This window comes from Thermobia domestica, chromosome 1 (assembly GCF_964235325.1).
Source record: "Thermobia domestica chromosome 1, izTheDome1.hap1.1, whole genome shotgun sequence".
In the NCBI taxonomy this organism is placed as follows: domain Eukaryota; kingdom Metazoa; phylum Arthropoda; class Insecta; order Zygentoma; family Lepismatidae; genus Thermobia; species Thermobia domestica.
The window spans coordinates 196,607,818-196,619,905 of NC_137454.1; positions in this window are offsets into that span (position 1 = coordinate 196,607,818).

Consider the following 12,088-nt stretch of genomic DNA (forward strand, 5'->3'; position numbering starts at 1 on the left):
AAAACATCGATGCCGTACGTGAACTGATAATGCAAGACCGTCATGTGACTTACCGTGAGATAGAGGCATGCCTAGGCATTTCTTCCACCAGCATACATTCGATATTGCATGAACACCTGGCCGTAAAAAAGGTTTGTTCTCGTTGGATCCCGCACAATTTGACAATCGCTCAAAAGAAAGCTCGTGTGGATTGGTGTAAAGAAATGCTGAAAAAATACGATCGCGGTGCTTCAAAAGACGTTTATAAGATCGTCACAGGTGACGAATCATGGATCTATGCGTATGAGCCCGAAACAAAACAGCAATCGACCGTGTGGGTCTTCCAAGACGAGCCAAATCCAACGAAAGTTGTTCGTGGAAGAAGCACTTCGAAGCAAATGGTCGCCTGTTTCTTCGGCATAACTGGTCATGTGGCGACTGTTCCGCTTGAGCAACGTAGGACGGTCAATTCTGAGTGGTACACCACCATTTGTTTGCCTGAAGTCTTCGGAGAAATTCGAAAAATGAACAAGAGAAGACGAATCATTGTGCACCATGACAATGCGAGCTCTCACACATCGGCTCAAACCAGCGCATTTTTGACCGGCCAAAACGTCGAAGTGATGGGTCATCCGCCGTACAGCCCTGACTTGGCACCCAATGACTTCTTTTTATTCCCACACATCAAGAAAAAAATGCGTGGTCAACGATTTTCGTCGCCAGAAAATGCTGTTGAAGCATTCAAAAACCATGTTTTGGAGGTGTCTCAATCGGAGTGGAAAAAGTGCTTCGAAAATTGGTTTGAGCGCATGCAAAAGTGTATAAATCTTGATGGAGAATATTTTGAAAAACAATAAAACCATTTTCGTTGATAAATATTCGTATTTTCATTATTAGGCCAGAAATATATATAGCAGCCCTCGTATTCTTCACTTCCAGTCTCCTTTGGTCTCTCTCCATGTTACGACGTGTTTTCTGTTTTTCGTCTCGTTCCTTTTTCAGTCTTTTTAAATCTTCGTAGTTCCTTCATAGTCTTCAAGAAATCGCACTTAGTAGTCGTTTGCTAGGCGTTCTTTTCAAAATCTTTAAGACACCTACGATTGCGTAGGTACGTTCGTTAAAGATAAGTAGCTTCTTGGATTCTTACAAATCTCCTGCTCTTTCAATTAGAATGGAACATCTGTGTCATGTGTTGCAATGTCTAATAATGATAGGCCTATTTCATCTGAGTTAATGTTTTCATTTTCTTTGCTCTTGTTGGTGAGGTTCTTTTTTCTAACTTCATGTTCCTCACTAGGTATTAATAAACCAGAAGCGAATATTTCATCATCCCTGCAACCATATTTTCTAACACATCAGATGACACTTTAGTATTAACTATGGCACAGCCAAATTTTGATCATCCTCTATATTTGTGTTGAGTTTATCCAATGATGTGCTGATCCACGCGTAATACAATCAGCAACATAAATGTTTTCGCATTTATGATTTCTTCAAGAATTAGATCAACATTCATTTCTTTCTTCTTAAAATTAGTTTTCAAATATTCAACGACTGCTTGCCCTTTAAATTTTAGAGAGAGAATTCAGAGCAGCCATAAATCCTTAGTCTTTTTACTTCAGTTCCGGGAAAATACAAAAATTGAAATGACTGATATTTTAATTGGGTTATTCTTGCATGATGCAATTAGTGACCTCATAACAGCTAATATTTCATTAAATCGTTAAAAAAGTCTTATATGTATTTAGTTAAAATACCTCAGTTGTAGAAATGTGCATTTAAATTGAATGGATGATAAGTGGCTTACTACAGGAATATATGTATCCAGTAGTAGTCCGTTGGAAGTGATGGGGGACTGACCATTGAAAAATGAAGTCAAGGGTCTTTTATCACTACTTCTTTGTTTCGAGCATGCTTTTATCTGCAAAAGTGGAAAATTGTATTGCGATAACGTAAATTATGCATATTTCCACTAGTCAGCCCCTAATGACTGAGTACCGGCAAACGTTATTAAAAATGCAATCTGTAGTCAGTCATTAGTATCAAGTTGTCCCCACAACTTTTGGACGGAGAAAAATAAATAATGTCATTCGTTCGTGCTACGTTAGTGCTAGTTAGTGTCCAAATTCCAGCGTTTATACTATCAAAATAACAGTTATGAATAATTAAATTTCGGGGCGAACTTGACGTGAAGTTGGCCCCGCTTTTTTCCCTAATTGATATAATTGATTTTTAATGCCAAACGTTTGTGCTACGTTAGTGCTGGTTAGTGCCCAAATTTGAGCGTTAGTGCTGTTCAAAAAACGCCGTGGTTACAAAATTAATTAGCATAAAGTTGGCTCCGGTTTTTACCCTAATTGAGATAGAATTCATTTTCTAATGCCAAACGTTTCTCCTATGGTAGTGCCCAAAATTGAGCGTTAGTGCTGTTCAAATAACGCCGTTATAACGAAACTAATTAGCGTCAAATTGGCCTCGCTTTTTTCCTTAATTGAGATAGAATTGATTTTCTAATGCCAAACGTTTTTGCTACGTTAGTGCTGCTCAAATAACGCCTTATAACGAAATTAATTAGCGTCAAATTGGCCTCGCTTTTTTCCTTTTTTGAGGTAGAATTTTTCTAATGCGAAATGTTTGTGCTACGTTAGTGCTTGTTCGTGCCTCCATTTGTCATATAGTAGTGTTGAAATTTCACGTCAGTGAACTTGGCCCCCTTTGAGGCATTAACAATAAAATTAGTGTCAATCGTTCGTTCATCTTGGTGCACCAACTCCTAACGTTAGTTCTTCATTAGTTTACATGCTACAAGTAAAAATACCTTCAGGGCTCCAACTTCACGCTCGCCCCCACTTCAAGCACTAAGGGAATAATTAGTCATTCGTTAGTGTAACATCAGTGCATGTAGAAAATACTAATCGTTTCGTTAGTGTTTCAATATTAGTGTAGTTAAGGAAAATCACATTTCAGAAGCTTCCCTAAAGAAATACATGGGTGATTTTTCATTGCGTCTAATTCCTGGTAAATTCAAAAGCACTTATAATCTATTCTAGTGAAATCGTTAGTGCATTGTTATACGAAAAAATACTGCCGTTTTAGTGCATTGTTAGTGCTTATTAATGCACCAACTACTAACGGAAGTGCTTATTAGTGTAGGCTCTAGAGCCAAAACAATAGAAGGAATTATTGGGGCCAAAACATTCTGCTCCCACTTCTAGCACTAACACAATTGTAGAGCCATTCATTAGTGGGTTGTTACTGCTTTTAATTACACAAACTCCTAATGTTAGTGCTTCATTAGTGGAGGCTCTAAATCCAAAATATGATAGTATGTAATTACACTCTGGTCGCCACTTCAAACACTAACGAAAAAATTAGCACCATTCGTTATTGCATCATCGGTGCTTCTAGGAAACACTAATAGTTTTGCTAGTACTTCATTATTAGTGTAGATATGGCCAATTACATGTCACGAAACTCCCGTAAGAAATACATTGGGAATTTTTCATTGGCTCGAATTTTGGTCAAATTCAAAAGCACTCATGATCTCTTAGTGTAATTGTTATTGCTTCGTTAGTGCTTCTTAGAGTACCAACTACCAATATTAGTGTTTCAATAGGTTTGCTAGAAGCAAAAAACTTTATTTCTTAAGAAAGCACTAACGATGAAACCTAGCGAAATCGATAGTGCATCGTTACTATTTCTAAAAAACTCTATAGTTTCATTAATGCTTGTTTGCTATTACTGTAGATATGCCCAATTTTATGTCACGAAGCTCCCATAAGAAATACATGGGCAATTTTTCATTGTCTCAAACTTCCATCAAATTCAAAAGCACTAATAACCTCTTCTAGTAAAATCGTTAGTGTTCTTGGAGCATTAACTCCCAACATTAATGGTTCAATAGTTTGAAAGCCAGAAGAAAAAAGCTTTGGGAGGCCTAAATGCATGCTAGTTTCCCGAGAAAGCACTAACGATGAAACCCAGTGCATCGGTCATGCTTCTACAAAACAATAATAGTTTTGTTAGTGCTTCACTAGTAGTGTAGATATGGCAAATTATATCATGAAACTCCCATAAGAAATACATCAGGAATTTTTCATTGAGTCAAATTACCACCAAATTCAAAAGTAATACTGATCTTTTTCTAGTTTAATTGTTAGTGTTTGCTAGTGCACCAATTCCGAAGGCTAGTGGTTCTTGTCGTGAATGCTTTTGTAAGGAGGGTCTAGCGCAGGAGTGTAGCCATGGGACCTCATCGGGGCCGGGCCCCAAATGATTTCCTGGCCTTCCAAATGACCAGCTTACAAAATAATTTACGGTAAAATGTATGGAAAAATACTATTTTACCATACCGATCGAAAAATAGTATGGTATCTCTTCATTATACCGATCGGAAAATAATATTGTATACTTTTTTGTGACAGCAGATTACACAATTTACTGCGATTTATATTTGACGATTTGAAGACAAACATTTTAACAACGTACTATAAATACTACCATTGAACAATGTACTAAACTAATTAATAAGTATATTATACTTTTTATATGTTGTAACTAGTGTTTTTTCAAATAAAAACATCTTTTTTATCAGATGGAAAATTCGGTGAAAAATGACGTTTTTATTGTTTCCCGGTTGATTTCATTCGCTCTTTTCAATGTTATTTGGTGTAAAACAGGAAGTGAGATATTGCTGTTAATAAAATATTAATGTTTTTTTATTCACGAATAATAAATAAATATTTTAGTCAGGAAATATTAAAGAAATTAAGTGCAATTTGAAAATCAGTTTTATGAATAAAGGTAACAAAGAATGTACTGTCCCTTTTTGTAGAGGTCTGTGATCCATTGGCCCTCACACCGTGAGTTGAATGCGAATGGAGATAAGGCGAAGGTCAGTTGTTGGTGTGGGCATATCCAACATACTACCTGGTTGTGGCAGTTCAGTTACACCGTGAACTTGCGTAAGGAAGAGTGAATATGGGATCTCCACAGAACGTCATAAGGACGTGTATGCTACATGAATTCAAACTGGGGTCAAACGCCGCTGCAGTGGGGCGCAAAATACGCCAGGCCTTTGGTGAGGGTGTCGTGACTACGTAAACAGTGTAGCGGTGCCTTAACATGTTTAAGGACAGTGACGAAACACTCGAATACGCACCACGTGCCGTGAAGCTAACATATGTAGGAAATAAATATCTTCAGGCAACAATTGAGGCGAACAGTGGCCATTTATGTGAAGAACTGGGACTACAATTCAATGTGAGTGGAGAAACCATTCTGCAGCACCTCCATCAACTGGAGAAACACTACAAGTTGGGTCGATGGATCCCACATGATTTGGCATAAGGCCAAAAGGCAACGCGAGCTGACACTTGTGTTTCTTTGCTGTTTCGTCTGAAAAAGGGGCTATTTCTGGACAGGGTATTGACATGTGATGAGAAGTGGCTTCTGTACGAAGCTCCAGGGTGCCGTTATCATTAGTTAGCATCCTATGAACCGGTTGCAAAACAGCCGAAACCAGCCTGCACCAGAAGAAGGTTCTCCTGTGTGTTTGGCGGACTGTTCGCGGCATCCTGCATCGGGAACTGCTACCAGCTGGTCAGAGCATCAATGCAACTGTGTATTGTCAGCAGTTGAGCCGTGTTCAAGAAAAGCTTAAAACTTCTGAATCGCAAAGAGGTCCTCCTGTCACAGGACAACGCTAAGCCCTACGTGGCTACCCAGACAGCACAATTCACGTACAGTACCTGTATAGTACATGTACAATTGCACGGATGCAACATGTGCATCATCTGTATAAATGCACGCCTCTACATGTGATGCACATATACGTCACAAGTCCTATTCAACATCTTCACGTGCACAGGACATGTGCAATGCGCACGTACACGTCCTGCACAAGTGATTTACACTTACTGCGCAGGTGATTTACAAGTAGCACATATTCGATTTACACGTAGCACACAGGTGATTTACATGTAGGACAGAGGTTATTTACACGTAGCACATAGGTGATTTACACGCAGTACCCAGATGATTTACATGTACGAAAGAGGTGAATTACACGTAGTACACAGGTGATTGACACGCAGTACCCAGGTGATTTACACGTAGGACAGAGATGATTTACACGCAGTAAACAGGGGATTTACATGTAGGACAGAGATGATTTACACGCAGTATCCAGATGACTTACATGTAGGACACACGTGACATCCTCGTAGTGCAGAGGTGATGTAAAAGCATATTCGAGATGCAACGGAGAAAAGAGTTTATATATATGGTGCCTTACGCAGTAACACCATCTATAATACCATTTTTTTAAGGCTAGCCGGAGGCTATTATCCTTTAAGAGGGCTACACCCTCTTTTAGGGAAGGGAGTTGAGAGGAGCATTATGGTAAAAAGGTATGGGTGGTTGGGCTATGGGCTGTTATTTATTTATTTATTTATTTATCTTTCTCATTTAACTTATTAGTGGAAGGACATTATGATCTTTGCGATTATAAACATACTTGTAGGCAAACTGGAAAATAAATCACCATTATACGTAAGAACAAAATACTACATAGAATATAATATACGAGATACAAGATACATAAGACTACATATAATATATAATATAGCAAGAAAGGTGAAGAACATATACAATATGGCAAGCGTGAGAGATCAAACAAAACAATCGAAAGTGAAGGTATAGGTAGGCAATATGTAAATCATGATGAAAATGAGAGATGAGATGAGGTGCTCTTGACGCCACAACACGACACAAGAGTTGTTAGAAGTACGAATACGGTTATCTTCTGCCCAGAGGCTGCTCTAGGCCAATGGAGACATGGTGAACCCTGTTAGTAAAATGGAATCACTGTGCATATGATGTAAAGATATGCGGTAGATGAATATGCAAACGATAATCTTGGAGAATCTGTAGATCGAGATGGTTGGGAGGGACTGTGTAGCAATATAAAGTGAAGAGAAGGTGAAGTGGAGTATAATAGTGCCGTGCAGGAGATGATTGGAGTGCAAGATGATGCATAGTTTCAAATAATAGAGGATGGTGATGTTTGTAACGTTGAGTGATGAATTTGAGGCGGAGAGTTTCGAGATGGTAGGTAAGTGTAGGAAATGATATTAAAGAATATAGATCTCGAGTTGGACTCGGGAGAGAAATGCGGAAGGCGATGCGGAAAGCAATACCAATTTTTTTTTAAACAAGAGTTTCATTCCCATCCAATGGATGGGCGGGCCGTAGAAGGCAACACCTTCTCTGTGGCCAGAGCAATACCAAAGACATCACCTTCAAAGTATTTCACAAGTAGCTTATAATTGTTAGTGAGAATTTTACTTTTGGAGTTTATTATTTGCAACGAGCAAAGCTCTAAGTAGTATCTTAGACATGTTTGCCAAGTAACAAATAACGTAACATATTCTGCTGTAACCGGTCACGAAAATAATTTTATAAACTTATGAACTGTCTGACAGTAGTTACAACGGTACAGTGCTGCCACCTGTTCATCTTGTATCCTAGCTCAGAGGACGTTATGCACGTTTTACAATCATTCAGATGTCACTCGTCGAAAAGTCTCTATAACACCGCTTGAAGGAAAAACGACACCTACCAAAAACGGAGGTTACTTTATATTGTTGATTAGAATGAGAGTAAAAGAATGAAAGTAAAACTATACACTTGCACGGTATTATGGACGTCTCATACACACGTGCAGTAGCCGTGCAAATGCACATGTGCACACAACGGCTTAAGCACCGGTAATTTAAAAGTGCTTCATCTACGCAAATGCACATATGTACATGCACGGCTCAAGCATGGGTTATGTACGTGCGCTGTATCCACACAAATGCACGTGTACATAACGGCTTAAGCACGGGTTATATAAATGTGTGCTTCATCCATGCAAATGCACATGTGCACATAACGGCTTAAGCACGGGTTACGTACGTGCGCTACATCCATGCTAATGCACATGTTTTCAACGGATTAAACACGGGTTATATAAATGTGTGCTTCATCCATGCAAATGCACATGTGCACATAACGGCTTAGTAGTAGGGGCCGACGTATATTGAGCCGAGTCAGCAAAAATTTTTGTGACGTCATAGGTCAAAGGTCAATGACCTTGGCCAGAGGTCAATGACCTAGGGGTACTTAGGACCACCCCCTCTAAATTTTGGCAGGGGTACCTTGGCTCACCCCCTAAATTTTGGCAGGGGTACATAGGACCACCCCCTTAAATTTTGGAAATTGCCAAATCTAAAAATTGGGTGTGGTAGCCTAGGACCATAGTATGTACCTCTATTAGTATTGGGGGTCTATGTCGTTCCCTTTCATGGGTAAAAAATTGCCAAAAATTGAAATTTCGGGGGTTTTTGACCTAATTTATCCCCTTTGATGAGGTGTTATTACCTTATATAGTTATATGGGCGTATACAGGGGTTCATTACCTTTCATAAGACATGGGTATATTAATGCACCCATTGAGAAATTTGGGAGGGGTACCTTGGCCCACCCCTTAAATTTTGGAAATTGCCCAATTTAAACATTTGGTATTATAGTACAGGACCCTAATATGTATTATGATAAATTTGGATGGTCCACCTCGTTCCCTTTTAGGGGTACCAAATTGCCAAAATATAAACGTAAGCAATACGTAGTACCACGTGTTCGGTTTTGACCTAATTTATCCCCTTGGATGAGGTGTTATTACCTTATACAGTTATATGGGCGTATACAGGGGTTCATTACCTTTCATAAGACATGGGTATATTAATGCACCCATTGAGAAATTTGGGAGGGGTACCTTGGCCCACCCCTTAAATTTTGGAAATTGCCCAATTTAAACATTTGGTATTATAGTATAGGACCCTAATATGTATTATGATAAATTTGGATGGTCCACCTCGTTCTCTTTTAGGGGTACCAAATTGCCAAAATATAAACGTAAGCAATACGTAGTACAGTGAAACCTCTGAATAACGGACACCAATGGGACGGGAATTTTTGTCCGTTACTGAGAGGTGTCCGTTACAGAGAGGTGACAAAAATTTAATTTCTCTCAACGGTAATTGCATGCAGTAATATACAGTAAATACATTATGTATGAGCGTAAATACGTAAAATTCAATATGAAAATACTCTATTTAGTACGTATTTGAATTACTGGGACGGATGAAGAAGAACTTCATTTCTATTAAATAATATTAATGGATTGGGGGATGTGTTAATATGTTCGTATATTGCAAATGGTAATGCGTATATGGTAATTTTCTTAAGGACATGTCATCACCCTGTAAAAAATCCATTAATTCACATACCGCCTATACTAAAAGGAAAATAGCTTTAAAAAGTATGCAATATTATTATTAAATACTGAAACTACCAAATTTCGTGGGAAAAAGTCTGCAGTAGTTGTCTGCCGTGTACGTACATCCTACGGACACTAGTTTCTGTTCGAAATTTGCTTGCAGCTGTTGAATCAATTGGAGAACTTCTGTTTCACCCCGATTAATGGCAAATTTCTTTAGTTGTTCAACTGTTTGACACACCAATTTGTACAAAAGAAAAATTTTGCTCTTCAAAACAAGTAAGAGAGAAAACATTGCTCGTTGAAAAATGTTATTACAAAACAAACAATGTTTGTTTTGTTATTTATGAAATTGTCGGGAAGGATGCAAGGTCCAGAGGGAAAAGGACTAAATTTGTTAGGGAAGGGAAGATCCGTATAGAATTCTTGACCATACGACTAACCCTGCATGAGTGTCTTTATGTTTTTACTTATTGAAGGTTTTCTAGGATTTCCACCAGAAAGCAGTTTATTGCGAGAAGAAAAAAGGAGTTCAAGTTCAGCTTGAAGTTGTTCTGTTTGATGATAGATGCACCTGTGGAATGTGTGTGATACTTTGTGTCTCCTGTAATATATCGCAGAACTGAGAATAATTCCTGTCCGTTATGAAGAGGTTATTGAAACGTTTGGGGGAAAAAGGAACTGTCCGCGTCCGTATCTGGGAGTGTCCGTAAAAGGGAGGGTTTTGTTCCGTAAGAGAACATATATTTTTGCCGGGACAAAAAAATCTGTCCGTATTATAGAGGTGTCCGTTATTGAGAGGTGTCCGTTAAGGGAGGTTTCACCGTACCACGTGTTTGGTTTTGACCTAATTTATCCCCTTGGATGAGGTCCTATTACCTTATATGTTTATATGAGCGTATACAGGAGTCTATTACCTTTCATAAGACATTGGTATATTGGTGCACCCCCAGGAGGGGTACCTTGGCCCACCCCTTCAATTTTAGAAATTGCCCAATTTAAACATTTGGTATAATAGTATAGACCCCTAGTATGTATCACTATAAATTTGGGTGGTCCACCTCGTTCCCTTTCATGGGTACACAATTGCCAAATTTTAGTACAATCACATGTTTGGTCTTTTGACCTAATTTATCACCTTTAATGAGGTGTTATTATCCTATATCGTTATATGGGCGTATACAGGGGTTCATTACCTTTCATAAGACATGGGTATATTAATGCACCCCTTGAAAAATTTGGGAGGGGTACCTTGGACCACCCTTTAATTTTGGAAATTGCCCAATTTAAACATTGGGTATTATAGTACTGCACCCTAACATGTATTATGATAAATTTGGCTGGTCCACTTTGTTCCCTTCTAGGGGTACAAATTTGCCAAAATATAAACGTAAGCAATACGTTGTACCACGTGTTTGGTATTTTGGCCCAATTTATTTCCTTGGATGAAGTCCTATTACCTTATATTGTTATGTATAGGGGTCTATTCCCTATCATAAGACATAGGTACATTTGTGCACCCCGGGAGGGGTACCTTGGCCCACCCCTTAAATTTTGGAAATTGATCATTTTATATATTTGGTATTATAGTACTGGACCCTAACATGTATTATGATAAATTTGGGTGGTCCACCTCGTTTCCTTCTAGGGGTACAAAATTGCCAAAATATAAACGTAAGCAATACGTTATACCATGTGTTTGGTTTTTGGTCGATTTTATCCCCTTTGATGAGGTGTTATTATCCTATTTAGTTATATGGTCATGTATAGGGGTCCATTACTTTTCATAAGATATGGGTATATTTGTGCACTCCTTGAAATTTTTGGGAGGGGTACTTTGGCCCATACCTTAAATTTTGGAAATTGCCCAATTTAAACATTTGGTATTATAGTACCGGACCCTAACATGTATTATGATAAATTTGGGTGGTCCACATCGTTCCCTTTTAGGGGTACAAAATTGACAAAATATAAACGTAAGCATTACGTTGTACCACGTGTTTGGTTTTTGACCTAATTTATTCCATTGGATGAGGTCCTATTACCTTATATGGTAATGTATAGGTGTTCATTCCCTATCATAAGACATAGGTACATTGATGCACCCGGGAGGGGATTCGGTATCATAGTACATGACTCAACATGTATCATGATAAATTTGGGTGGTCCACATCGTTCTCTTTTAGGGGTACAAAATTGCTAAAATATAAACATAAGCAATATGTTGTACCATGTGTTTGGTTTTTGCCCCAATTTCTCCCCTTTGATGAGGTTTTATTACCTTATATGGTTATATGGTCATGTATATAGGTTCATTTCCTATCATAAGATATGGGTACATTGATGCATCCTTTAAAAATTTGGGAGGGGTATCTTGGCTCATCCACTCGGTTTTAGAAATTGTTTAATATAAGCATTTGGTATCATAGTACAGGACTTCAATATGTACCACTATAAATTTGGATGGTCCACATCGTTCCCTTTCATGGGTAAAGAACTACCTAAAAATCAAATTTCGGAGGTTATTGACCCCTATTTAGCATGTTATATGGATATGTACAGAGGTTTATTATCTTTATATGTTTATGTTTCCTTTTAAATTTGGGAATTATCAAATAACAAAATTCGGTAAACCTTTTTCTAGGACCCATTGTAGATGTTGATGTTCCTCTTATGGCCAAATATTCAAAATTTAAATGTTATTGACCGGCTTTATTATTGAATAAGTACAGGATTTATTACTTTTTTTCATAAGACACAGGTGTATTTGTGTACCAATCTTAAATT